Source organism: Kogia breviceps, chromosome 8, assembly GCF_026419965.1.
Source record: "Kogia breviceps isolate mKogBre1 chromosome 8, mKogBre1 haplotype 1, whole genome shotgun sequence".
NCBI classification, from domain to species: Eukaryota; Metazoa; Chordata; class Mammalia; order Artiodactyla; family Physeteridae; genus Kogia; species Kogia breviceps.
The window spans coordinates 6,483,269-6,510,727 of NC_081317.1; the positions used below are offsets into that span (position 1 = coordinate 6,483,269).

The 27,459-nt window shown below is 44.4% G+C and overlaps 1 long non-coding RNA gene across 3 annotated transcripts; it reads left to right on the top strand.

The window, feature by feature from the left end:
* Positions 1–3,799: 3,799 nt before the first annotated feature.
* On the top strand, positions 3,800–27,459 carry LOC136794705 (uncharacterized). Of its 3 annotated transcripts, none has more exons than XR_010841830.1 (5): positions 3,800–4,469; positions 4,978–5,122; positions 7,119–7,264; positions 7,684–7,871; positions 16,435–17,324. It is a non-coding gene; the product is annotated as an uncharacterized lncRNA (long non-coding RNA). The 3 variants fall into 3 exon arrangements; XR_010841831.1 differs by lacking the exon at positions 16,435–17,324 and adding an exon at positions 27,199–27,459 and having other exon boundaries at positions 4,079–4,469; positions 7,684–7,822; XR_010841829.1 differs by lacking the exon at positions 16,435–17,324 and having other exon boundaries at positions 4,079–4,469; positions 7,684–8,501.

Sequence of the window (27,459 nt, forward strand, 5' to 3'; positions counted from 1 at the left end):
CAACGGTCATGCAGGATGAGGGAGGGGGGAGGAAAGCTTGCTCAAAATGCAGAGTCTCTGACCCAGCATGCAGTGTTTTTAGTCTGGAACCCAGTGATCTGCATTTTTGTTTCCTAGGGCTGCGGTAACACGTGACCTCCAACTGGGTGGCTTAATACAACAGAAATGTATCTTCTTGCAGTTCTGTAGACCAAAGTCCAAACTGAGTCTCAGGGGGCTAAAATTAGGTGTTGGCAGGGCGGGTTGCTCTGGAGGCTCCAGGGGAGAATCTGTTTCTTGCCGCTCCCAGCTTCTGGTGACTGCAGGCATTCCTTGGCTTGTGGCCACATCACTCCAATCTCTGCCTCTGTCTTCAGATCCCCTTTCCTCCTCTCTATCAAATCTCCTCTGCCTTCCTCCTATAAGAACACTTGTGATTACATTAGGGCCCGTCCAGACTATCCAGGATAATTTCCCTATCTGGAGATCCTTTATTTAATCTCATCTGCTGTGTCCCTTTTGCCCTATAAGGTAACATCCACAGGTTTCAGGGATTATGACCTGGTATCTTTAGGGGTGATTAGATTATTCAGCCAGTCACTCATCCCCTTAGTGATTCCAATGTAGACGGTCCAGACATTCTCCTGAGAAACCCTGGTCTGAAGGCTTGTTTATTTAACTGATGGCTGCTCTCTCAAGAGTCTCTAAACTTACAGAAATAGGGCACCGTTCAGCATTCATTTGACAAACCTTCATGCAGCACCCACTCCATGCCAGGCCCTCTCTCCCTTCCGCTGGACTCCAGGAAGGAAACGGGTGGCCTCCACTATTCCCTGAGGATTAAGCTCTGGCTGAAGAAGGGACGGCACCGACCCGGGAGCTGTCCTTACCTCTGGACTGCCTGTTACGCTTTGTTTGGGTATACTTATTGCTTATGCCAGCCTGAGTCAGCGTGCCCGTTACCTGCAGCCAGAAGCATCCTCACGGATGCAGTGTGTGGGAGAGGCAGCCAGCTGTCCAGATCTGAGGCTGCTCAGATCCAGGCCCACCCCCTCTTCCTCCTCGGTTGCCCCTTGCCTATCCGCCGCTCGCCAGGTGCCCCTCTGCTGCGCCACTCCCTTTCCTTGAGCCCTCCGGTTCTTTGTCCTACAATGTTCAGTTCACATGGTACCTCCATCCTGTCTTCCCAACCTCCCAGGGCAGAAACACCACAATAATAAAGGCTCACTGACAGCAGAGCCCTTGCTGGGGCCAGGAACTGGCTAAGGCCTCTCCAACTTGATCAGCTACAAAGGATGTGCTGTTATTATCACACCCATTTTACAGATGAGAGGGTGGAAGCCAGACAGCAGACCTGAGTTCTGCCTGGCTCCAAGTTCACAGTAGAAATTAACCACCAACGGTGAGATTCCTCTTTCTCCAGGCTCAGAATTTAGTTCCCCACCCTCGGGGATTCCTTGCCCCTCATCTCTCTTACACGCAGCCCAGGAGCACGGTGGGGATTGTAGAAAGTAAATTCTTGCTGAGGCCAGGGGCGCAGTGAGCAGCATCTCCTTACCACCTCTTGACGGGCAAAACTGAACAGCACAGCCAGAGCTGCATGTGGAGGGTTAGACAGAGGCTGGGTGCGTGGAGAGGTGGGCGAGGAGGGGGCCTCGGGCAGCGTCACCACGGACCCTTTAGCAAAAGGTGGAGGCAACCTCTCACTGCCATTCACAGCAGCAAAAAATCCTGTCTAATTTTTGCCAGGTTATAGAAACCACTTCTACAGCGACACTTCATTTAATCTGGCGTCAGCTACGATCACACTGATCGCTTTCTGGGTGCAGAAACCTCTGTTAAACACTCTATGCCCTTGACCTCGCTGGACTGCAGCCTTGTGAGAGGCATGCCTCTATCATCCTTGTACACAGAGGGGGAAACTGAGGCCCAGAGAAGGTAGGTGAATTGCCCAAGTTCACCCTGCTGGGAGAGGCAGAAACAGGATTAGAGCTCAGGCCTCCTAGTCCGGACTAGAGCATTTTGCACTGTACACCGTCACCCACTGCTGCCTCCACAGAGAGCCTGCTAACCAGTCCTCAGGAAGGAGGTGGGGGGCTGGGGGGGCCGGAGGTGAAAGGGGAAAGGGTGGGGGGAAGGCCTGGATTCCAGGGCCTGCTTTGCCTGTTCCTAGCGGGGTGACCCCGGGCCAGAGGGAATTTCACTTTTCTGAGCCTCGGTTTCCTCATCTGTAAAATGGGCACAGTGATGGTGTCCACCTCCTAAGGTAGTTGTAAGAATGGCAGAAACTTTTTGTGGGTCGTTACCCCTGCCTGGGAATTTCCTCTCTGGCCCTTCAGGGGACCAGCTCCTTCCCACCCTTTACATCCCAGCTTGAATGCCCCCTCCTCAGGGATGGCATCCCTGACCATCCCTAGCCAGCCTAGCTACCACCCGCCTCCTGCCTTGCTCACTGGTTGCTGTCTCTCTCACTGCCTTGCTTATTTCATCCCCAGCCCTTGTCACCGGCTGTGACATCCGTTAATTGTCTGTTGTCTCTTCTCTAGCAGACTGTGAGCTCCATGAGGGCAAGGAGCACCCCCGGTGGTTTATCCTCAGCGTCTAGCAGGATGCCTGGCAAGAGGAGGGGCTCAGGAGACACTTGTTGAAGCCGCGAATAAGCCAATGAAAGATGATGCATGTAAAATGCTTAGCCCAGTGCCTGCTACAGAGCAACTGCTCAACGGATGCTAGCGAATGTTCTTACTACAAAACAAGCACAGACACACCTCTTGAGCCTGTCTACATAGAACACGGTGACCTTTGGGTCACCCTGCCAGCTCTACTGCCTTGAAGAGGGCACAGGGTGGGGCTATACTGTCCCCCCTGCCCCCAGCCCCAAGCATGCTTTGAGTGCTGTTTATGGTGGTGGGGGAGCAGAGGGGGGAAGGGCTGCACCGGCCTGGCGCCTGCGCTGGGAGTGGGGAGGCTGGGGTGTAGGCTTTGTAGGAACCGGGGCACCTGTGAAGTGCTCAGACCACCCCTCCACCCGCCCCAGCCCAGGTTTGGCTCACCTGTCGTTCTGCTCAACCTCTCCCCAGTTCCTTCCCAGCCCCAGAGTGCCTGTAATGACACATTTATAGTTTGTCTAATGGGAGGGTCCTCGTCTGGAGTTCATGGCTATATGCCCAGGACTTAGCATGCACCTGGCACGTAGTAGGTCTCAATAAATATGTGTTGAATAGATTCTTTTTTAAGATGAATGGGAAGCATCTCTAGGGCTGTGATTTTTTTCTTTTATTTTTTTTTCTCTTTTTTCTTCTTCTCAGGGCTGTGATTTTTAACCTTTCTGAATCAATGACTGCTTTGAAAAACCCACGAAACCTTTGGACAACCCCCCCTCCCACCCCGCCATGCACCCAAAGTGGGACATAAAATTTTAGGGATTTCATGGACTCCTCCTCCACCCTAAGGTCTTTCATAAAGCTCAGCTTAAGATCTTTCTATCTGGGGCGGGGGCCGGTCTTGAGATCCCGGGGAGACGGTGGAAGATATTCCCAAGAGGCGCACCGGGGAACCCAACCTCCCCCCAATAGGCTGGCGAAGAACGGGGTGAATGAGCCCCTTTTCTTTGACTTTCTGCTGTCCAGGAGAAGGAAAGGAAGCGAGTCCGAGGCCATCTGGCAGGAGCGGGGAGAGCGGGAAGCACAGAGCCAGGAGGAGAGGGAAAAGAGAGGAGAGGACGAGAATCAGGGAGGAGAAGGGGGCGGCGGTGGAGAGGCGCAGCCCCGCGGAGGCAAGAGCTGGGCGAGCCGCAGGAACAAAGAGCGGGCGCGCAGCGAGCGAGGCGCGGAGGCGCCGGGAGGGAGAGGGCCGAGGCCGGCCGGCCGCCCGGGCTGTCTGATTTTCTGTCAGCCGCCGCTGATTAACGGGCCGCCTTCCAGCTCTGAGCGCGCCGCGCCGCGTTCCTGGCAACCCGGCGCGCGGCTTCCTGGCGGAGGCGGGGCCTGCTGAAAGGTTACATTTGCACAGAGTGCCTCGGCGCGGCGGCTCGGAGAGGCTGCGGGGGACCGCGGGGGACGGCGGGGGGCGGCGGGCGAGCCAGGCGGGGAGAGAGAAAAGGCTGCGGCTTGCGGCGCTGCCTGGGTAATGGAAAAATTCCTCTGGGGGCTGTGCAGAAAAATATCAGGTTACACGCCGGCGGCAAAAGGCTTCTCGGAGGGGCGCCTCCTGCAGCAGCCCGCCGTGGGGCGTCCCGGCCGGGGCGGGGCGCGGGGACCGGCTCCCCGGTGCTCCCTGGGCGCTGCGGCCTAGCGGGTGCCCAGGCCCCGGCACTGCAGCCCGAGCGCCCCAGCCTGTGCATCCCAACTGGAGCGCTCTAGCCTGTGTGCCGCAGCGTGCGCCCTACCGTATGCGCCTCGGCCCGAGCATCTGTGTTCCGCGCACACCAGCCCCTGCTCTCTGGGGCGTCGCCTCGCCTTCACGGTCTCCATCTCTGCCTCAGAAGACAGGTGAAAGAGCCCCACTTTCCCAAATCTTAATGTCCGGGCCTCCCCGCTGCCCGTCCCCATCTCCCCAAGAAACCCGATGGAAGGCTGGGGCCAGGCCCTGCGGCGAGGGCTGACCAGATCCGTCGTGTTTGCTGTGACTTAGGAAGAGGGGTCGCCGCTTGCGTCTGCCCTCGCCTTCTCTCGTGGCTTTACGGGTCTGCCCAATTCTCAAAGGACTGACTGTTGCCTCCGGTACCCACTTGCATAGTATAAGCAGTGTCCCTTCGCATTCCGTCACTCCCCAGCTCCCAGACCATCTGCAGCCCCCTGTTACCGCCTCTACTTTCTAGTTTTCACCCTTGGGTCCTATCCAGCATCGGGGGTGGAGAGTGATGTCAAAACTCTCCAGCACCTGGGGTCCCCCCTGTCTGGTTGTGGCTGCGGGTTGAAGGACTTCTGACCAGACACCCATCTGCCCTGCGAGACACACTATCTCTCTTTTCTTTCATTGAACTGGTTCTCTCCGCAGACGGTGTATTCATTCGATGCCAACTAGATAGCAACCAGATTCTAGGCCTTGCACTGGGCCCTGGAAGGAGCCTGGCCTGCACCAGAAGCAGCCGCAGCAGACCTCAGGGAACTCAGGCCCTGGCAGGCAGAGTGGAGGCTGCCCAGTAAGTAGTTTAAAGCCTGGAGTCCAGTGGATTTGGGTTTAAATTCTGCTTCTCTACTTACTGGTCGTATGTGTCCTGGGGCAAGTTACTCTCAGAACCTCAGTTTGCCCAGCTGTCAAATGGGGATAGAACAGCAGTAAGGGCCACTTCACCGGGCTTGGCTGGGTGGATTTAAGGAGAGACACCAGTAGCTCTTGGCACGGTACATGGTGGCACTCACTCAATGGGACATTTGATCACTGTTAGGGCTATAGAGGAGTCCACCAGTAACTAGAGCCAAATGCATGGCAAGATTCTCAACTGCAGAAGCCTAAGCAAAGGTTCAGAAGGCAGGGTGATTTGGGGTGGGGCTAGTTGGTATGTCATGGTGCACACACATCTACAGGTCAAAGCATGACTTCCCCAAGGCACACGTACCACAGGGACCACTGCAGTTCTCCTTTATTTTTTTAAAGATTTTTTTTTTAATGTGGACCATTTTTAAAGTCTTTATTGAACTTATTACAATATTGCTTCTCCTTCTTTTTGGGGGGGTGGTGGCGGTGAGGCATGTGGGATCTTAGCTCCCCAACCAGGGATCGAACCCACACTGCCTGCATTGGAAGGCAAAGTCTTAACCACTGGACCACCAGGCATATCCCTGTAGTTCTCCTTTAACTGGTCCTGGGGGAACTGGGCTGTTTGGCTCAGGGAGCTGTGACCCTGGAGGGCACCTCCTGCCCCCTAGCTGGAACAGGGTTTTGTCTGAACCAGCAAAGCAGGGGTAGGACCTGCTGCTGCCTCCCAGGGAGGACTGGCCTCTGTGAGCCCACCAGGCAGGGAAGGACAGACCAGGAGGGAGGGAGGCCTGTCAGGCAGCTCCCCTCCAGAGATTAATCAGGTCCTTGCAGAAGCTTGGACCTATGGGGTCCTGGGCTTCTCAGAAAATGGTCCAAGGGTCCAAGGGCAAGTGGGGCAGGGATGGCGGGTCAAGAACATCCTGGGCTCGCTGCTGCTGCCTTGGTGGCCCTCCCCAGGGCCTCAAGAACTGGTTTCGGAACTGTATTCAATATCTTGTAACAAATCATAATGGAAAAGGATATGAAAAAGAATATATATATATATATTTATTTATTTATTTACACATACATATAACGGAATCACTTTGCTGCATACCAGAAACTGATACAACATTGTAAATCAACTATACTTCAAAGAAAAAAAAAAAAAGAAAGAATGATCCAAAAGGGCATTTTGGGGTCAAAAATTCCCCAAAATATAAAGAACTGGACTGCAGTCAAAGGGAGTTCCAATTCTGTCTCTGAGCTGGTGACTCGCTCCAGGCCAGTGTGGCTGCCTGGAGACCTGGAACCTCGGCGAACCACAAAGTGACAGTTGGCATTGACCAAGTGCTTAGCACATGCTACGAGCTCGCAGATCCGGTCTCCCAACAGTCCTAGGAAGTAGGTATCTGTTGGAGAATTCCCTGGCGCGCCAGTGGATAGCACTCTGCTCTCTCACTGCCGAGGGCCGGGCTTCGATCCATGGTTGGTGGGGAGCTGGGATCCCACAAGCCTCGAGGCGGGGCCAAAAGAAAAAGAAAGGAAGTAGGTACGTGTTGAGATTATTTTTCACAGATGAGGAGACTGACGGTCAGAGAGTTTAAGCTACTTGTCGCGCAGTCAGTCAATGGTGAGGCTGGAACCCAAAGCTGACCTTGCCAGAAACCAAGGTCTGAACTCTTAACTAAGTGCCCTGGGCCACCTCCACGGTGGACGCAATGAACCAGCAGCGAGGGGTGTGTTGGGGTAAAAATCCACTCTAGCTGACAGGCTGCCTCTGGTCATGTACCCATTTTACAGATGAGCTAGCAGGGCCTTTGCTTTGGTGACTTGCCCAAGACCACCCCATTGCTAAGGAGTGGGGTCCATAAAAAAAAAAAAAAAAAAGGGAAGTCCTAGCATATCGGAGCCGGAAGGCATCTCAGAACTCTTCTAATCCAAAACTCACTTTCCAGACAGGGAAACTGTGGCCACCCACTAAAGCTCTCCTTCTCAATTATCTTGGGCTATACAACCTGCCCCAGTGAAGTGACGACACACTGACCTGTGAGTTCCGTGGAGCTTTTGAGAAGAAGTGGAAGGTGGAATGGGGAGAGCAACAGTTAAGTAAAAGGGTCCAAGTTCTCATCCAGAGGCCCATAAGGGATCTCCCTTGACCCTCTTCCAAAATTGCCTGCTGCAGTTTCCCAAGGTTGTGGGGAGGGGAAAGGGGAGGAGAGGGTAGAGGTGGGGGAGTGAGCAGTCTTCTGGACCCTCCCACGTCCCAGGGCTGCCTTGCCTGTGGAGGGTATAGTGGGGGCAGGGCAAGGGAATGGAGAAGTTCTGGGACCTTTAGGAGTGAGGGCTTCCATTGCTGTCCAAGCTCATCAGGAGTCCCTGGATACTTGCACCCTTTCTCCCTCCCTTCTCTGCATCCCTCCCTCCCCTCCAACAGCCAAGAGAGCAGCTCAGCAGAAGCCCCTGAAGCCAGAGCTTCTCAGTTTTGCACCTGAACTGTGTGGGTGCTGCTTATCTCTCTAGGTCCTTCAGTCCAAGACGCTTGGAGACTGATCGCCTGTGACTCTGACATTGAGACACTGGGGCCTAACGTCCTAGCGTTCTGCACTCAGGCGTTCTACCAAGATTTATTCGGCTTCTAGTTGGAGCAGGCTCTGCAGCCGTGAGTAAGAGCGAAACATGCCTGCCCTCATGGAGCTCCCAGTCCCAAGGTCTAGTTCTCAGTTTAAGAGTCAAATATTATGAGCCTATGAGAGCCTTATTCACACAAGAGCGGTTCTGTCAGACCCATGATGTTTCTGGAAGGAGGAAGGAAGAAAGAAGGGGTGTGGAGAGAGGTGCAGGTCACACAAGGGCACTAATTTTCATGTACACTTTCAGCACATTTAACCTTCATGGATTTACTGCCTTAAAATACCCGTGCTAATAGGAAAGTAGCACTAGTCTCTTTCAGTGGGCCATTTACGCAAGCATCTCAAATGCTCTGTGATCACTCAGTAATTAAGCCCCAGTTAAATACTTATCGACTGAAAATATACTTACTGCATACATTCAACTGGTTACTGGTTTACTAATTGTGACTTAACCCCTGCTGTCATCATGCTTGAACTACATGACACGAGGCCGTTAGAAAATCGGGTTCATCTCTGGCAACGTGCAGGGTTGGAGCTGCCGGGGCCGCTGCTGGGGACGTCGATTCTAAGGACTCTGAATGGGTCCTCAGGTCTTGTCCATACTCTGTGCTGTGGCTTCTTTTTATGGTGGGAGCTTAACTAAGATGGACCATGCATGCCAGCCTCCTCCAGAAGAAAAGCTCTAGGTCAGCAGTAGCCTGGGTACCACTCCTGCAGTGTAAGTCTTGACCTTTACACCTCTCATTTGAAAAGTGAGTGGGTCCCTGAGGTCCCTTTAAACAACTCTGAATTCAGTAATCCTCTAAAGGATCGGTCTGAAATTTAGAGCTTCTCCATTTCTTTGCCTTCTAGTGAAGGAAATGTCCTCCTGGAGGAAGCAGGGCTTGCCTAAGTTCTGTGTTGGCACTGGGGTGTGGGTGAAGGGGATATAAGGTACACTCAGCTAGGGCCTGCTATGTGTCAGGCAGAGGCGGAGCCATCAGTGAACTGAAATTCCTCATCAGCATTTCCCAGGGCACAGGGGGATGGGATTGGGTGGTTGGCATGTTAGAGATCCTCCGGACATCTTCAAGCAGAACAGCAGACAGGAGCAGAAGCCCCCACCCCAGGACTGGGATGTGTGGCCAGACACTTCTTTTACTTTTTTTTTTTTGCGCTACGCGGGCCTCTCACTGTTGTGGCCTCTCCAGTTGCGGAGCACAGGCTCCGGATGCGCAGGCTCAGCGGCCATGGCTCACGGGCCCAGCCGCTCCGCGGCACGTGGGATCCTCCCGGACGGGGGCACGAACCCGCGTCCCCTGCATCGGCAGGCGGACTCTCAACCACTGCGCCGCCAGGGAAGCCCCAGATACTTCTTCCCTTGTTAAAGAAGAAGAAGTAAACAGAACCAACTGGTAGTGAGGAACCCTATGGAATTGTTTGAAAAGCAGAGAGAGAAGGAAAGTTTGGTTTTTGCAATGGCCACAGATGTGGAATTTTGAAGAGCATATATGTACAGGGGAGTCCTAGGACTGTGTGAGACACGGTGCCCCATCTACATTATTTCTTTCCTTTTTTTGGCTGTGCTGCGAGGCTTGCAGGATCTCAGTTCCCTGACCAGGGACTGAACCCAGGCCACATCAGTGAAAGCACCAAATCCTAATCACTAGACCACCAGGGAACTCCCCACTCCTACAGTATTTCTTGTGGCTTCCATGTGGTACCTCTGCTTGTATTTGGGTTACATCAATGATAGAAACCCAGCTGAATTTGCTCAGGAAAAAAGGGGAACTCATGAGCTCATGTGTGAAACCAAACAGTGACAAGGTCAGGAATGGAGGAATGGAGTGGACCTCAGTGAGGTCATCCAGATCTCTAGCCGTTCCTGCCTGCTTCTTTCTGCCTCTAAGGAACAGCCCTGTCTCATTCCTCTCCAATGTATTTGTGGTCTCCTTGGGGAGGTGGAGAGTGGAGAGGGGTGATTTTTAAAATACTGCTTTCTTTTCTTTAATGGTCACTGATGTATTTAGTTTCTTCTTCTTCTTGAGTAAACTTTTAAAATTAATTAATTAATTTTATTTTGGCTGCACTGGGTCTTAGTTGAGGCACATGGGATCTTCATTGTGGCATGCGGGATCTTTAGTTGTGGTATGTGGACTTCTTAGTTGTGGCATTTGGACTCTTAGTTGCGGCACGAATGTGGAATCTAGTTCACCAACGAGGGATCGCACCCGGGCCCCCTACATTGGGAGCATGGAGTCCTACCCACTGGACCACCAGGAAAGTCCCCTTCTTGAGTAAACTTTAATCATCTCTGTTTTTCTAGAAATTCTCTATTTCATGTTTTCATATATAGTGGCATAAAGTTGCTCATAGTATTCTCTTATGATTCTTAAATCTTCTACTATATCTGTAGTTTCATTCTCCTTTCATTCTTTTTTTTTTTTTGGCGGTACGCGGGCCTCTCACTGTTGTGGCCTCTCCCGTTGCGGAGCACAGGCTCCGGACGCGCAGGCTCAGCGGCCACGGCTCACGGGCCCAGCCGCTCCGCGGCACGTGGGATCTTCCCGGACCGGGGCACGAACCCGCGTCCCCCGCATCGGCAGGCGGACTCTCAACCACTGCGCCCCCAGGGAAGCCCCTGAACAACTTTTGAAGTGGATGTAAAGCAGACCACATTCTCTACCCACAATGCAGCAAAATTAGAAGTCAACAACAACAACAAAGGCAGATTAACAACAGCTTTAACTTTGAAAACTAAAAAGCACACTTGTTGTAGGAACATTTCTTTCCTATTCCTGCTGTTTCCTTCTCTGTGGAGGGAACCAAATTAGTGTAGCACTTCCAGCCTCTCTCTGCCCAGGGGAGGAAGAGTGACATAGCAGATCAATGCTGGGGAACATAAGATGGGCTTACTTGATTTACCCACTTCCTTTCTCTTCTTGGGAGTGAGCTGCCTACAGGCAGTGGACATTGTCTGTCCCCTATCCACCACCCACAGCATCACAGTGACCAGGGGGTAAGGTTGCCAAATCCCCGTTTTCAGTATTAGGAAACCCATTTGGCTGTCACATCTACCCTCATCCTTACCCTCCAACCTTATCTTTATCAGTTAAAAACAAAAGATACCTCCCCCCACTCTTTGTCTTGTCTCTCAGTTCTAAATCCAGGAGTCCAGGAGAGGAAAGGGAAGTTGTTTACTGAGCTCCTTCGAAGACATCAACAGAAATCGCAATGGGAATGAATGCTGAAATATTTGGTACTGAGGATAAAGAGATAGATACAAAACAAGACTTGTAGAATGGAACTAAAATGACGTTTGTAGAGAAATATAGAGTCTTAAGTGCATTTACTCTAAAACAAGAATGACTTAAACATAATGAGTAAAGCTTTCAATATCTAAAGAAGCTTAAAAAAAAACAGTTGAAGGAAGTAAACAGTAGAGATAAGAGCATAAATGAAATTTGTGACCCAACACAAGGACAATTTTTTATAAATGTTCATGTGTTCATGACAACCATGAACCCATTCCTTTTGTGAATTCCTCAGTTTTTCAAACTAATTCTTCCAGTTTTTGTTTTACTTATTTCAAGGCTAATAGTTAGGTATAAAAAGCTTATTATTGGTGGATATTTTTGGTGATTTGTTACTTTCATCGTCCTATACTGTCCCTCTTTATCTCTTTTAATACTTCATGGCCTTAGGTGTATTTTGCCTGATATTAATATTCTACGTCAGGTTTCTTTTGGTTACTATTTGCCTGGTATATCTTTTCCCATTATTTTATTTTCAGCCTTTCCCTTTTCTTTTGCTTTAGAGTGTTCCTTCTAACCAGCATGCTATTGTATTTTGTTTTGTTTGTTTTGATCCAATATGACATTCCCTGTCTTTAAAGAGACAAATGAAATCAATTTACACTTGTAAAGACTGTTGATATATTTAGACTTACTTCCGCCATTTTATTTTGTTGTTCTCTTTACCCTACCTTTTAAAATTATTATTTCTCATGTTCTATCATTTATTAAATTTACAGTTTTCTTTATTCTCCTATTTTCTTTGATAGTTTTGAAACTGTAGATGTATTCCTGTTTAACTGGTTGCCCTTAAATTTTTAACATTGATACCCAGATATATATTTTCCCAACAATGTCCAAAGCAGTGCTGTCCAATAGAAATATAATGAGTCACATGTATTATTTAAAATTTTCTAGTAGCCACATTAAAAAAACAGGTGAAATTAATTTTAATAATATGCTTTCACATATGTCAAAAAGTATTTCAAAATGTAGTCAATATGAGATTATTAATGAAATAGTTTATATTTTCTGTGCTAAATCTTGAAATCTGGTATGTATTTTACACTTAACAGCACATCTCATTTTGGATCAGTTACACTTCAAGTACTCAATGGCCGCGTATGGCCGTGTCTGCTGTATTAGAGAGCACGTGTCCAATATAATCTACATAGAATACTTACACAATTTTGATGAGTTTTGAACAGTGAATATACCATACCCATGCAACCACCACCGGAATGAAGATAGCAAACAACTGATTTTTGCTTTCACTCTAGATTAGTTTTGCCTTTCCCCCAATTTCATATAATTGGACTCCTAAGGTAGCGCTGTTTTGTATCTGGCTTCTTTCACTTAATGTAATTTACTCGTGTCAGTAGTTTGTTACTTTGTTCATTGCAAAGCTGTCTTCCCTTGTGTGGATATATCACCATTTGTCTCTCCATTCACCTGTTGGAGGACACTTGCGTTGTTTCTAGGTTGGGGCTGTCATGAATAAGGCTGCCACTAACATTTGTGTACAAGTCTTTGTGTGGACATATGTTTTCATTTGTCTTGGGTAAATACATACCTAAGAGTGGACTGGCTGAGGTGTATGGTAGGTGTATGTTTAACTTTATAAGGAACTGTCAGACAGTTTTCCGAAGTGGTTGTACCGCTTGAAGTCCCTCGGTATTGTCTGAGAGTCTCACAGCCCCACAAACTCCCCAGTGCTTGGTGTGACTAGTGATGTTGAGCATTGTTGCACGTGGATGAAAAATATTCACATTTTCATATGGGTGAAATAATGTACAATGAAAAATTCATATATCTTCTTTGGGGAAGTATCTGTTCAACTCTTTTGCTTGTTTTTAATTGGGCTATTTCCCTTTTTTTAAATTGAGTTGTAGCAGTTCTTTAAATATTTTGTATATTAGTCTTTTATCAGTTATTTGTATTGTGAATATTTTCTCCCAGTCTGGGGTCTGTCTTTGCATTTTCTCAGTGGTGTCTTTTTTTTTTTTTTTTTTTTTTTTTTTTTTTTTAATAAATTTTATTTATTTATTTATCAATGGCTGTGTTGGGTCTTCGTTTCTGTGCGAGGGCTTTTTCTCTAGTTGTGGCAAGCGGGGGCCACTCTTCATCGCTGTGCGCGGGGCCTCTCACTATCGCGGCCTCTCTTGTTGCAGAGCACGGGCTCCAGACGCGCAGGCTCAGTAGTTGTGGCTCACGGGCCCAGTTGCTCCGTGGCATGTGGGATCTTCCCAGACCGGGGCTCGAACCCATGTCCCCTGCATTGGCAGGCGGATTCTCAACCACTGCGCCACCAGGGAAGCCCTCAGTGGTGTCTTTTGAAGGGCAAAAGTTTTCTCTATCACTGATGAAGTCAAATTTATCCATTTCTTCCCCTCTTAAAGCTTGTACTCTCATGTTTTTAAGATATCTTTGCATACCCCAAGGTTGAGAAGATCTTCTCCTCTGTTTTCTTCTAGCAGTTTCATTGTTGTACCTTTTATATTTAGATTTGTGATCTATTTCAATTTAGTTTTTGTGTTAGGTGTGAAGTAAGAGTTGAGGTTCATTATTTTTCCAAGTGGATATCCAGCAATTCCAGCACCAGCTGTTAAATAGCTATCTTCTATGTTGTGTTACTCTGGCACCTTTGCTGAAATCAATCAACGGTGAATGTATGGGTCTATTTCTGGATTCTTTCTTCTGTTCCATTGATCTATTTGTCCTTAGGCCAACCTCTCATTGTCCTGATGACTGTAGCATAATAGTAAGTCTTGAAATCAATTCCTTGTTATTTTTGTCTGGAATTTCAATTCTACCTTTCTTTTCTTCTTTTTTTTTTTAACGGGTGGGTAGTGTATAGGTTTACAGCATATCTACTGAACCTGGTTTGATATCTCTTAGCATATCAGCCTAATTCCTAAACATTGTCACTTGTTTCCATCTTTGTGGAAGTCAGTCTTTACTTGCTATGTTCCAGATGGAACCTCTTGATTTTACATGGGAATTTCACTCTTTTGCAGACACTTGACACTGCGTATCATTTTGCAAACTGCACACATTATCACTTTAAAAAAATCTCCCTTGCAGGCTTTTTTTGCTTGGACATATTTCCTTCTTGATTTAATCATACTTTTTTAGGGTAAAAATTTAATTAGGATTATATAGTTTTTATAGTCAATGGTTGTGGTGGAGTTGCTCGTTGTCCCACAATATCTGATCTGTCCATTTGCAGAGTAAAAGAATTTTTTCTGGGCAGATGGCTGTCTTGCTAAGGACTACATTTCCCAGCCTCCCTTGGAGCTAGCTGTCGCCAATGGGATGCAAGTGGGAGTGATATATAAGCAAATCACAGTTCCTGCTCTTTAAAGGAAACTGTGTTTGCCCTTTCCCTGTTTCTGCTAATGAGAAGGTAGATGCGGTGGAGAGCCGTCTTGAACTCAGGGGACAAGAGCAACACAACAGGTACCATAAAGGAACAACACATAAGGAGCCTGAGGCCCTGACACCTTGAAGCTGTTATATGAGCTAGTTATGCCCAGACTGTACTGAGAAATAATTTCTATCTTTGTGAGCCACTAGAATTTTGGATCTCAGTCAGATCAGCCAAACCTATATCCTAATATAATAATTAGATTTACCAATATCATTTAGTAACTTATTTGTTCATCATTGCTTCTTGATACTCCTTCCTTTTTGGTTTCTATTTTTTTAAAAATAAATTTATTGGGGCTTCCCTGGTGGCGCAGTGGTTGAGAGTCCGCCTGCCGATGCAGGGAACACGGGTTCGTGCCCCGGTCTGGGAGGATCCCACGTGCTGCGGAGCGGCTGGGTCCGTGGGCCATGGCCGTTGGGCCTGCGCGTCCGGAGCCTGTGCTCTGCAACGGGAGGGGCCGCAGCGGTGAGAGGCCCGCGTACTGCAAAAAAAAATTTAAAAAAAAAATAAAATAAAATAAAAATAAATAAATTTATTTATTTATTTATTTATTTATTTATGGCTTCATTGGGTCTTTGTTGCTGCACACAGGCTTTCTCTCTAGTTGCGGCGAGCAGGGGCCACTCTTCATTGCAGTGCATGGGCTTCTCATTGCGGTGGCTTCTCTTTGTTGCAGAGCTCTAGGTGCACGGGCTTCAGTAGTTGTGGAATGTGGGTTCGGGAGTTGTGGCTCGCAGGCCCTAGAGTGTAGGCTCAGTAGTTGTGGCACACGGACTTAGTTGCTCCACGGCATGTGTTATCTTCCCAGACCAGGGCTCAAACCCATGTCCCCTGCATTGGCAGGTGGATTCTTAACCACTGAGCCACCAGGGAAGTCCCAGGTTTCTATTTTTTAATTTATTTATTAATTTATTTGGTTGCACCAGGTCTTAGTTGCAGCAGGCAGGCTCTTTAGTTGCTGCTCGCTGGCTCCTTAGTTGCAGCACGTGGGCTCCTTAGTTGTGGCATGCGAACTCTTAGTTGTGGCATGCATGTGGGATCTAGCTTCCTGACCAGGGGTCGAACCCAGGCCCCCTGCATTGAGAGTGCTGAGTCTTATCCACTGCACCACCAGGGAAGTCCCCAGTTTCTATTTCTTCTTGGTAGAGAACATCTCTTAGGAGTTTTTTCATCAAAAGTTTGGGGGATGAAGAATTCTTGGTTTTTGTAAGTTTGAAGATGTTTTCATTTTGTTTAGTGATAGTTTAGCTAGGTATATTATTCTGTTAGTAATTAATTTCCCTCAACACCTGGAATACCTGAAGGTATTCTTGCATTGTTTTCTTATCTCTTTTGTTGTTGAGAGTTCTCATTTCAGTTTATTTATCATTTCTTTGTGAGCAGCCTTTTTTCCCCTTCAGGGTTGCTTTTAAGATTTTTCTCTTCATCTTTGATATTCTCAATGTATCTAGGTGGAATTTTAATTTTTATTTATTTAGCATGGCATTTGTTGGGCTTCTTTATTTTGAGAACACACATCTTTTTTCACTTCTAGAAAATTCTCAGCTATTATCTCTTTGAATATTGCTCTCTTGTAATTCCTTCTACATCATACTTATGGAAATTTCTGTTATATGTATTCTTGATCTTCTAATATTATTTTCCATTTCTCTTAACTTCTCTCTCATATTTTCCATCACTTTTTCTATATTGCCTTCTAAATGAATTCTTCAGTGCAATCTTTCTTTTACCCAGCTCTCTCTTCGTCTAGTTTACAGTTTATTCCATCTTTTGAGCTGTTATGTCAATGATTATAATTTTTTATATCCATTTGTTCTTGATTCATATCTGTTTGTTTTATATCATGTTTTTTGTTGTTCCTTTCCTTATCTCTTTGTGGAGCTTGAGCACGTTTATTTAAAAGCATTTCTAAGAAGGTTTCATTTTTGAATTTTAACAGTAGTGAATTCATCTCCTGATTGAACTTGGAAGTGGATTCATCCCCAGTCAAGCCTCCAGATAAAAACACAGCCTAGTTGACACTTTGCAGCCACGTGAGAACTTAGTCAGAGGAAGAAGTTAACTTCTGCCTGGACTTTTGACCCACAGAAACCATGTGAAAATAAAGTGTGTTGTTTTGGTTTTTTTTTTTTTTTTTTTTTGCGGTACGCGGGCCTCTCACTGTTGTGGCCTCTCCGGTTGCGGAGCACAGGCTCCAGACGCGCAGACTCAGCGGCCATGGCTCACGGGCCCAGCTGCTCCACGGCATGTGGGATCTTCCCGGACCGGGGCACGAACCCAAGTCCCCTGAATTGTCAGGCAGACTCTCAACCACTGCGCCACCAGGGAAGCCCAAGTGTGTTGTTTTAACTCATTAGATTTGTAATAATTTGCTTGAAGATTAGAGGACTAATTATACATCTCCCTATATTTGAGTTATAGCTTATGAAGTTCTGTCTTTAGTATGAGTGAAGCTCTTGGAACTTATGTACACTGAATGGGGTAGTCCACCAAAATGTGAACAGTGGCTATACATGGATGAGAGACCATGGTTTATTTTTATTCTCCTCTATACTTTTTAGTGTACCAAGTTTTAAAATATGATATCTATGTAAAACAGCCAAAACTATTTGTTTAAAGTAAACATTTTGTTAAAGAATAATAACATAGAGAAAATGGTGCAAATCTTAAATGTTCAGTTTGGTGAATTTTTACAAAGTGAACACATTTATGTAATCACCATTGAGGACAAGAATTAGAATATTAGCAGCATCCTAGAAGGCTCTCCTCTTGTTTCTTCAGTCGTTAACTCCAAAAAGATAATCATGAATTTGACTTTTATCACCAGAGGTAAGTTTTACTTGTTTTTGAACCTTTTATAAGTGGAATCATTGAGTATATTTATTTGTTTCTGACTTCTATCATTCAACATTGTGTTTGTGAAGTTCATAATGTTGTCCTGTGTAGTGATAGTTCAATCATTTTTAATGTTTTTTAGTATTCTGTTGTGTGATTATATCAAATTTAGCTATATTATACTACTGATGGATATTTAGTTTTACGGAATCGTCAGTTTCCAGTTTGGGACTTGCTATGGACCAAATGTTTGTATACTCTCAAAGTCCATATGTTGGAATCTTACCCCAATCTGGTGGTTTTGGGAGAGGGTCTGTGTGAGATGATTAGGCCATGAGGGTGCAGCCCTCATGAATGGGATTAGTACCCTTATAAAAGGGACCCCAGAGAGCTCGCTCACTCTCTTTCTGCCAAGTAAGGATATAAGAAAAGTCAGCAGTCTGCAACCTGGAAGAGGCTTCTCACCAGAAGCCAATCATGCTGACACCATGATCTTCAACTTCCAGCCTCCAGAACTGTGAGAAATAAAAATGTCTGTTGTTTGTTAACCACTCAGTCTATGGTATTCTGTTACAACAGCCTGAACTGACAAAGACAGGGCTATTATGAATAAAACTGCCATGAACATTTGTAGGCATGTCTTTTGTTAAATATATGTATGCATTTTGTTGACTATATACCTAGGATTTATATACATACATTTAGCTTTAGTAGATAGTGCTTTTGTTTTCAAAGTGTTTATGCCAATTTATTCTCCAACCAGCAGAATATGAGCATTTCACTTGCCCTGCATCCTTGTCAACACTTGGTTTTATCAATTAAAAAATTCTAATTTAGTGTGTACAGTGGTATCTCATAGTGGTTTGACTTGCATTTTCTTTTTTTTCTGTACTCGGGCCTCTCACTGTTGTGGCCTCTCCCGTTGCAGAGCCCAGGCTCCGGACGCACAGGCTCAGCGGCCATGGCTCACAGGCCCAGCCGCTCCACAGCATGTGGGATCTTCCCGGACCGGGGCACAAACTCATGTCCCCTGCATCGTCAGGCGGATGGATTCTCAACCACTGTGCCACCAGGGAAGCCCGCATTTTCTTGATAATTAATGATGTTGGGCACCTTTTCAGATATTCATTGGTCATTTGGATATCCTCTTTTTTGATGCCCCTATGCAAGTCTTTTGCCCATTTTCTAAATTAAGTTGTCATTTTCACATTACTTTGTGGGAGTTCATCATATATTCTGGACATGAGTTCCTTTGTTGGAAATATGTATTGCAAATATCTTATTCCACTCTAATTTACATTTTTGTTCTGTTGATGGTTTTTGTATGGGTGTGTGAACCAAACTTCTTATGCCAATGAAGTCTAATTTGTTGATTATTTCTTAAAGACTAGAACCCTTTGTGTCCTACTTAAGAAATATTTTCTTAGCTCACGATCTATTTCCAGTTCTCTTATGTTTTCCTAAAGGTTTATTGTTTTATCTTTTACATTTAGGTCTATTATCCAACAGAAATTTATTTCTACACATGGTGTGGCAGGGGTCAAGATTCATTTTTTTCCCATATGGATATCCAGTTGACTCAGTACCATTTACTAAAAAGAGCTACCTTTCTCCCGTTGCATTGCAGGGACATCTTTGTCACAAAGCAAGTGACTAAATATGTATGGGTCTCTTTATGCACCCTTTATTCTGTTCTGTGGTTCTGTGGGCCTTTTTTTCTATCCTTGCTAATATCACACCATCAATTTCTTCAAATTTATAATTCTTGATGGTGTAAGTCTTTAATTTTGTACTTCTTCAATTTGTATTGGCTATTATTGTCCCTTTTATTTCTTTTTTTAAAATTTATTTTTAATTTTTGCTGCATTGGGTCTTCGTTGCTGCTCAAGGGCTTTCTCTATTTGCTGCAAGCAGGGGCTACTCTTCATTGTGGTGTGCAGCCTTCTCATTGCGGTGGCTTCTCTTGTGGCAGAGCACAGGCTCTAGGCTCATGGGCCTCAGTAATTGTGGTGCGCAGGCTCAGTAGTTGTGGCTCGTGGGTTCTAGAGCACAGGCTCAGTAGTTGCGGTGCACAGGCTTAGTTGCTCCACGGCATGTGGGATCTTCCTGGACCAGGGCTTGAACCATGTTCCCTGCAATGGCAGGTGGACTCTTAACCACTGAACCACCAGGGAAGCCCAAACCTTTTATTTCTGTTATATTTTGGAATCAACTTGTAAATTTCCACAAATATTTGCTGAAATTTTGGTTGGAATTACATTGAATCTATGGATCAATTTGAGGAGAATTATATTCTTTCCAATATTGAATCTTTTGATCCATGAACATAGTATTTTTTTTAGGTAATTAATTTTTCTCAGTAATGATTTGCAGTTTTATGTATAGAGATCTTGTCTATCGTTTTCCCCTAGGTACTTGATGTTTTCTGATGGTATTGTAAATGGTATCATTGTTTATTTTTCATCTTGTAATTGTTTATTGTAGTATATAGAAAGGCAATTGATTTTTTTGATGTTGACATTTTAGCCAGGGACTTTGCTAAATTCACTTATTAATTCTAATCATTTATTTTTTAATTCTTTTGGGTCTTCTATGTATACAGTCATGTTGTCTATGAATAGTAACAGTTTGTTCTTTCTTTCCAGTTGTTATACTTTAAAATTTTTTATTGCTTTATCCCACAGAATAGGGTCTCATGTTGTCTGTGAATAGTAACTGTTTGTTCTTTCTTTCCAGTTGTTATACTTTAAATTTTTTTATTGCTTTATTGTACTGAATAGGATCTCCTCTACAATATTGAATAGAAGTGGTGATAGTGAACAGCCTTATCTTCTTCCTAACCTCTGGAGGAAAATTTTCAACATTTTGCAATTAAGTATGATGTTTGCTGTACTTTATGGTAGATATTTTATTAGATTAAGGAAATTTCCTGTCTTTCTAGTTATTAAGAATTTTTATTCTGAATGAATATTAAATTTTATTGAATGCTTTTTATGCATCTACTGAGATGATCATATGATTCTGGTTCTTTATTTTGTTAATATTGTGAATTATGTTGACTTTTTAAAACGATTTTATAATTTTTAAATCACCCTTGCTTCCTGGAATGAATCCCCCTAGATCATGGTATTTTATTGACAGCACTTGATAATTTTTTTAAAATTTAGCCTTTTTAATTGGTGTGTAATGGTATCCCATGTGGTTTTTTAAAATTAATTTATTTTATTTTATATATTTTATTTTTGGCTGCATTTGGTCTTTGTTGCTGCATGAGGGCTTTTCTGTGGTTGTAGTGAGGGGGGGCTACTCTTCATTGCCACACGCAGGCTTCTCATTGCGGTGGCTTCTCTTGTTGCGGAGCATGGGCTCTAGGCATGCGGGCTTCAGTAGTTGCAGCATACGGGCTCAGTAGTTGTAGCTCACGGGCTCTAGAGTGCAGGCTCAGTAGTTGCGGTGCACCAGCTTCGTTGCTCTAAAGCATGTGGGATCTTCCTGGACCAGGGCTCAAACCTGTGTCCCCTGCATTGGCAGGCGGATTCTTAACCACTGCACTACCAGGGAAGCCCCCATGTGGTTTTAATATGAATTTCCCTAGTGACTAGGGAATAAAATTGAGCATCTTTTCATCTACTTATTTACCATTCATATATCTTCTGTTGTGAAGTGACTGCTTAAATCTTTTGCCCGTTTGAAGTATTGCCTTTTTATTGTTGAGTTTTGAGAGTTCTTCACATATCCTGGTTGAGTTTTTGTTGGCTATGAGATTTGCAAATATTTTCTCTCAATCTGCAGTTTATCTTTCATTCTCTTTTTTAAAAAGTTTTATTTTTATTTATTTATTTATTTAGGCTGCGCTGGGTCATTTTGGTTGTGGCACGCGAGATCTTCATTGTGGCATGTGGGATCTTTAGTTGCGGCATGCAGACTTCTTAGTTTCAGCATGCATGCAGGATCTAGTTCCCTGACCAGGGATTGAACCTGGGCCCCCTGCAGTGGGAGCATGGAGTCTTACCCACTGGACCACCATGGAATTCCCTATCTTTCATTCTCTTAACAGTGCCTTTTACAGAAGTAAAATTTAAAATTTTTGATATAACACAATTTATCAATTTTTTGTTATACGCCATGCTTTTGGTGTTATATCTAAGAATGCTTTGCTTATTCCAAAGTCACAAAGATTTTCCCCCATATTTTCTTTTAAAAGTTTTATTATTTTACTGTTATCATTTGGGTCTATGATGAATTTTGAGTTATTTTTGTGTAACACGTGACAAAGATTGACAATCTTTTTATCAATATTGCTATCTAAATTATTAAAATCCATTTGTTGGAAAACAACAACAACCAGCTATTCTTTCTCAGTAAAAGTGCCTTTGCACCTTTGTAAGAAATCAACTGGACAAACTTGTGTGATTCTATTTCTGGATTCTATTCCTTGCTCCATTGATCCATGTATCTATCCCTTGACCAGTTCCACAGTAATTACTGTTGCTTTATAAAAAGTTTTAAAGTAGATAGTGTGAATCCTGAAACTTTGTTCTTCTTTTTCAAAATTGTTTTGGTTATTCTGGTTCCTTTGCCTTTCCATGTAAATTTTAGAATCAGCTTGTTGATTTTTACAGAAAAGCCTGCTAGGACTTTTTTTTTTTTTTTTTTAACATCTTTATTTGAGTATAACTGTTTTACAATAGTGTGTTCGTTTCTCCTTTACAACAAAGTGAGTCAGTTATACATATACATATGTTCCCATAACTCTCCTGCTAGGACTTTGTTTGGGATTAGACTGAATCTGTAGATCAACTTGGAGATAAATGACAGCTTAACAAAATTCTTCCTTCCAATCCATGAACATGGTATATCTCTCCATTTATTTAGGTATTTAAAATTTTTTTCATTAGTGTTTTATAGTCTTCAGCATACAGATTTATACCCAAGTATTTCATTTTTTCCAGTGCTATTTCTTAATTTTAGGTTCCAGTTATTCATTGTGAGTATATAAAATACTTTTCTTTTTTTGGTATATTGACTTATGTGATCTTGCTAAACTTATTAGTTCTAAAGGATTTTCCACATAGACAATCATGTTACATATGAATAGAAGGAGATTTCTTCCTTTCCAAGCTATATGCCTTGTTTATTGCCTTATTGAACTGGCTAGGAATTCTCTTATGTTGTTGAGCAGGAGTAGTGAGAAAGGGCATCCTTGTTTCTGATCTTAAGGGGAAAACATTCCATCTTTCATAATTATGTATGATGTGAATAATCCAACATCAAATTCCAAACCAAAGGTCTGCTTTCTAGGGCCTTAGTAAGCAGAATTAAAGTGAAAGTGAAGTGCCACTAATGTTTTAGGGAGTGTAATCCCAGCAAAGCTGAAGTGGGAAAAAGAAAAGGAGGGAGAACCAATTTGAAGGTACATTATTGAGCTGGCCACTGCTTGATGTTAATCACAATTGATTGCTTCATCTCATGGAACTATCTTGCACATGCCTGGGCATTGAGTGGATCCATGGCATTTCAAGCACCAGCAGCCACAGGGAAGCACATGGGGGTAGAAGGCAGAAATGCTATCATGCTGTGTACGTGTGGAGTTAAACAGAGCCCATGCAAAATTGGTTAGGACAAAACAGCTGGCCAAGACTCTTGTAGACTAGTGGAGCTGAGAGGATTCAAGCTGGCATATAAGAGCATATGAGAAGTTTATTGTCCAAATCTATCTCATCTGTTTTTTAGATTTTCATTTGTATACATGCGTATAGTTTAAAATATCAAGTAGGTCCACAGACTTATTATAAAAACTGTAGTCTCTTATCCCCCATCCCCAAATTCTTCCATTTTCTGCTCCCCAGGGGCAAGCAACTTCTACTTTTTAACTATTGCTTTTGGATTTACCTCTACATCACAAAATAATATGCTTTATTATTATTGCTCCCCCATTCCCCCCCCCGCCCAGTTTTAGGCATTATCTGTCAACTTTCCACAATAGAAAATGAGGAACTGTCTGGCTTTCACCAGCACCACCCCTCCCTCTACCTTGCACACACACACACTTCCTATCCCACCATTCTTCCAATAGAGTTTAAATCATAATTTAAAGTTTACATTATTATGATTACATAAACTCTATTCACCATTGTGCCATGTAGAACATGATAGTTATTTTTCTTTTCTTCCACAATCTTTTGTTTTCTTTGTAGTTAATACTGTCTAGTTTTTATTTGTTTGCTTGGTTTTCTGTCTAATTATCATGAATTCATCCCAAATCCTTCCCCAGCAGAACCAACTGCCTCTTGATACATCTAAGCACATTTCCCAATTGCATCATCTTGGAAACATTTTTCACAGACCTTTCTGGTCTCTTCCAATTTCTTCTGGCTACTCTCCAAGCCTATTTGGCTCTCCCTTCATCAATAGCTTGAGGATTCACATTATTTCTCTTATGCATTGATTTCTCACCTTAACCTCTTTCTTGATTTATTCCCTGTCTTAGTGGTGCACATTCTCTAGTAAATTCCCAAGAAAGGCTGTTACAAACCAAACCTGGGTCTACTTGCCCACATGCAGTAAAGCCAATCTACTGACACCAGCTCGTGGTGAAGGAAAGTGCAGGGCATCAAGCAAGGAGTCCAGGTAGCTGGTGCTTAAAAGGCCCAAACTCCCCAAAGGCTTTCCGGGAAAGGGTTTTAAAGATAGGGTGAGGGAGGGGGTTGTGGGGTATGTGATCAGCTCAGGGACATTCTTCTGATTGGTTGGTGGTGAGGTAATTGGGAGTCAACATAATCAACCTTCTGGTTCCAACTGGTCTGGGGTCTAATGTGTTTGTGGGGAGCACAGAGGTAACTTCTTCCACCTGGTGAGGGTTTCAGTATCTTCAAAACAATTCAAAGGATATAGCCCAGAATATTTCCTATAGCCCTTGAGAAGAAACTAAACGTCGTTGGCTTTGTTTAATGGCTAAACTATTATTTTGTCTTGCTTGACTGTTTTCCTGTCTTTCTGATCTTTCTCACTTGTCTGATTACATTTATTCTTTGACTAAAGTTTTTCTACAGACAAAAGGCAGGAGGAGGACATGGCAGGATGGAGTGGGTGTTCTGGGAAGGTGCCATAGGGTCCTGCTCTGTTACAGACGCATGGGAGTTAAAATTTTTGAGACCATTCATTTCTGAAAATCTTTATTCTATGCTCACAATTGATAGTTTGGTTGGGTATAGAATTCTAAGTTTGATATATATGTTTCTCTGGATTTTGAAGGCATTGTGGTCTAAATCAGTGTTACTGTTAAGAAATATGATGCCATTCTGATTTTTTAAAAGTTTTTTATTTTTTTGGCCGAGCCACTTGACATGTGGGATCCCAGTTCCCTGACCAGGGACCTAACTCATGTCCCCTGCAGTGGAAGCGCAGAGTCCCAACCACTGGACCGCCAGGGAAGTCTCCCATTCTGAGTTTTGATGCTTTGTGTAAAATGTAGTTTTTCCCTCTCTGGGAGTTTGTATGATTTTTCATTTGTTCTTAGTGATCTAAAATTTCACAATGATATATCTTAGTGTGCAAATAGCATCCATTTTGTTCAATACTTGGTTGGCATCTTCAACCTGGAAACTCGTGTAATTTAATTCAGAGACATTTACTTGAATAACTTATTGGATGAGTACCCCCTCCTTGTTTTATTTTCTCTATTCTTTCTGGGATTTCTTTTATTTGGATGTTAGATCTCCCAGGTTGATTCTCTAATTTTCATGTCTTTTCTCTCTTATGCTTTGTCCTTTTGCTCTGCTTTCTGGGAAATTGCCTAATCTGCAACCTTATCTTCTAAACTTACCGCTAAGCTTTTAATTTGTTCTATGCAAGAGAGATTTTTTTCTTCTCAGAACATTCCTTTTTAATAACATCCTGTACTTGTTTAATATGTGCTATATCTCTATGTCTTTGATGCTACTAATGATACTTTTTTGGCATTTTCTTCTTATCATCGTCATGTGTGTTCCTTCCAAGTTGCTTTTTATCTGTTTGTTATTGTTTGGCTCTGAGTTAGGAGCTTCCCTTATGTGCCCAGTGATCCTTGGCTTCTACACACAGAGTCTGCTCGGAAGCTCAAAGCTCAGAGCTGGCTGCCCACCAAGGGCTCCACCGAAGGGTGATCTGACTAGGCTCTTTCACTGAGCAACTTCTTTTTAAAAAAATTTTTTTTAATATAATTTTTAAAATTAATTAATTAGTCTGTGCTGGGTCTTTGTTGTTGCATGCGGGCTTTCTCTAGTTGCAGTGAGCAGGGGCTACTCTTCATTGCGGTGTTGCGGTGGCTTCTCTTATTGCAGAGCATGGGCTCTAGGCACGTGGGCTTCAGTAGTTGCAGCACGTGGGCTCAGTAGTTGTGGCTCACAAGGCTCTAGAGCGCAGCCTCAGTAGTTATGGCTCATGGGCTTTGTTGCCCCGCAGCATGTGGGATCTTCCTGGACCAGGGCTCAAACCCATGTCTCCTGCATTGGCAGGTGGATTCTTAACCACTGAGCCACCAGGGAAGTCCTCACTGAGCAACTTCTGATGTCACTGCCTTTAGGTCTTTCCTCCTAGGTTTCTCAAATTTGCAAAGACCTTTTGATCTCTTGCCTGGAGGTTCATACTAAGCCTGGTTGCCATTTAGGAATATTAATATTCAATGTGAAGATCTTCACTTAATTCTCCCATTTTCAGCGTGATGCCCCTTCCCCCAGCTGGATCTGCTCTTCCCCAGTGCAGAGTCCCATGGTTTTACACACTCCAGGGTATAATATTCTCTCTCTACTATATCTCAGGGATATAGTAGAGAAAGTCACCTTGAGAGATGGGATCTTGGTTACTAACTGCCTTTTAAACTCTCTTTCAACAAGTCCCCTGTGGTTCCGTCTGCTTCCAGAAGTACCTGATACTCAATTCCTGAACCTTTGGGGGTTCTGTGTGTCCTAGACTTTCCTCACTGCCAGTTTAAGACTCAATTTTTTTGCATCCACTAAGTCAATTCCCACTTGTCAGTTTGCTTTCCAATTTCGAAATTATCCCATTTTCTTCGTCATTGTAGTACTTCAAAAATTCCTTTTCTGCCATTTTTAAAGGAGTTTCAGGAGGGAGCAGGGAAAAATGCCTGTGCTTAATCTGCTGTCTATATGCTCGCTTCGGCAGCACGCATATTAATCTGCTGGCTGTAACCAGGAACACTGGCTGTTCTTTTTTCATTATATGAATTCTTTTTGATATTTCCCCAAACATCTTAGTCATCGTAATCTCAGGTATCCTCTGGTCTCTATCTCCTGGATCTGTCTTCTGAGGATTGTGGGATGGGTGGCAGGGAGGGGGTGGTGGTGGTGGTAGTGTTTGGTGGGTGGGTGAGGGTGGGGCAAGCTTATTGGTTTTGCCACTGACTCTGTCTTATGACTGCTTTTGTTTTGTAATTTTGTCTTTGTGAGCTCATCTGCAGGAACCTTTGTCCGTGGGAACGCTGGGCAGCCTAGGTTGAGGTCATGGCCCTCTAGGGAGTGTTTGCATTTGTTTCTGCCCAGTGCCCACAGGCATCTCCAGCCAGGGACCCTTTTCTGTGTTAACTTCTTGCTTTCAGAGTCTCCTGAACACAAGGGAAGCAGGGTAGTGTAAATTTAAATCCCAACCCCCTTGGGGCTAAGTCTGTGCTTACAAATTCCCAGAGCCCAGGCTGTAGCAGATGAGCTGATTGGTGATCTGTCTGAGCAGAGAGTGGGTTTTGTTTTGTTTTTTTAAATCCTTGCCCACTTTTTCACTGAGACTATAACTCTGAAGAGTCTGGCTTGGAGGTGGGTCTCATTTACAACTCCTTGCTTTGTGGTGCCCAAAGCCTTATTTCTCATCCCCACAGGGGCCGTAAAATCCAACCCCAGGCTGCTGAGACCCACAGCTCCACCCTGCCCGTGCCAGCACAGCACCGATACTAGCCCTCCTGATTCCTGCTCTGGTGTTCAGCTCCTTCTTTGTTTTTATCCCTGGAGAGTTCCCTTCCTTTCTTGCAAGCTCAGCCATGCATTTAAAAGGATGTTTGTTATATTTTAGCCACCATTTCCAAGTAGTGTTTTGTAGCAGGAGGGTTTTCTGCAGTGTAACTCACAATTGTGGTGGAAAT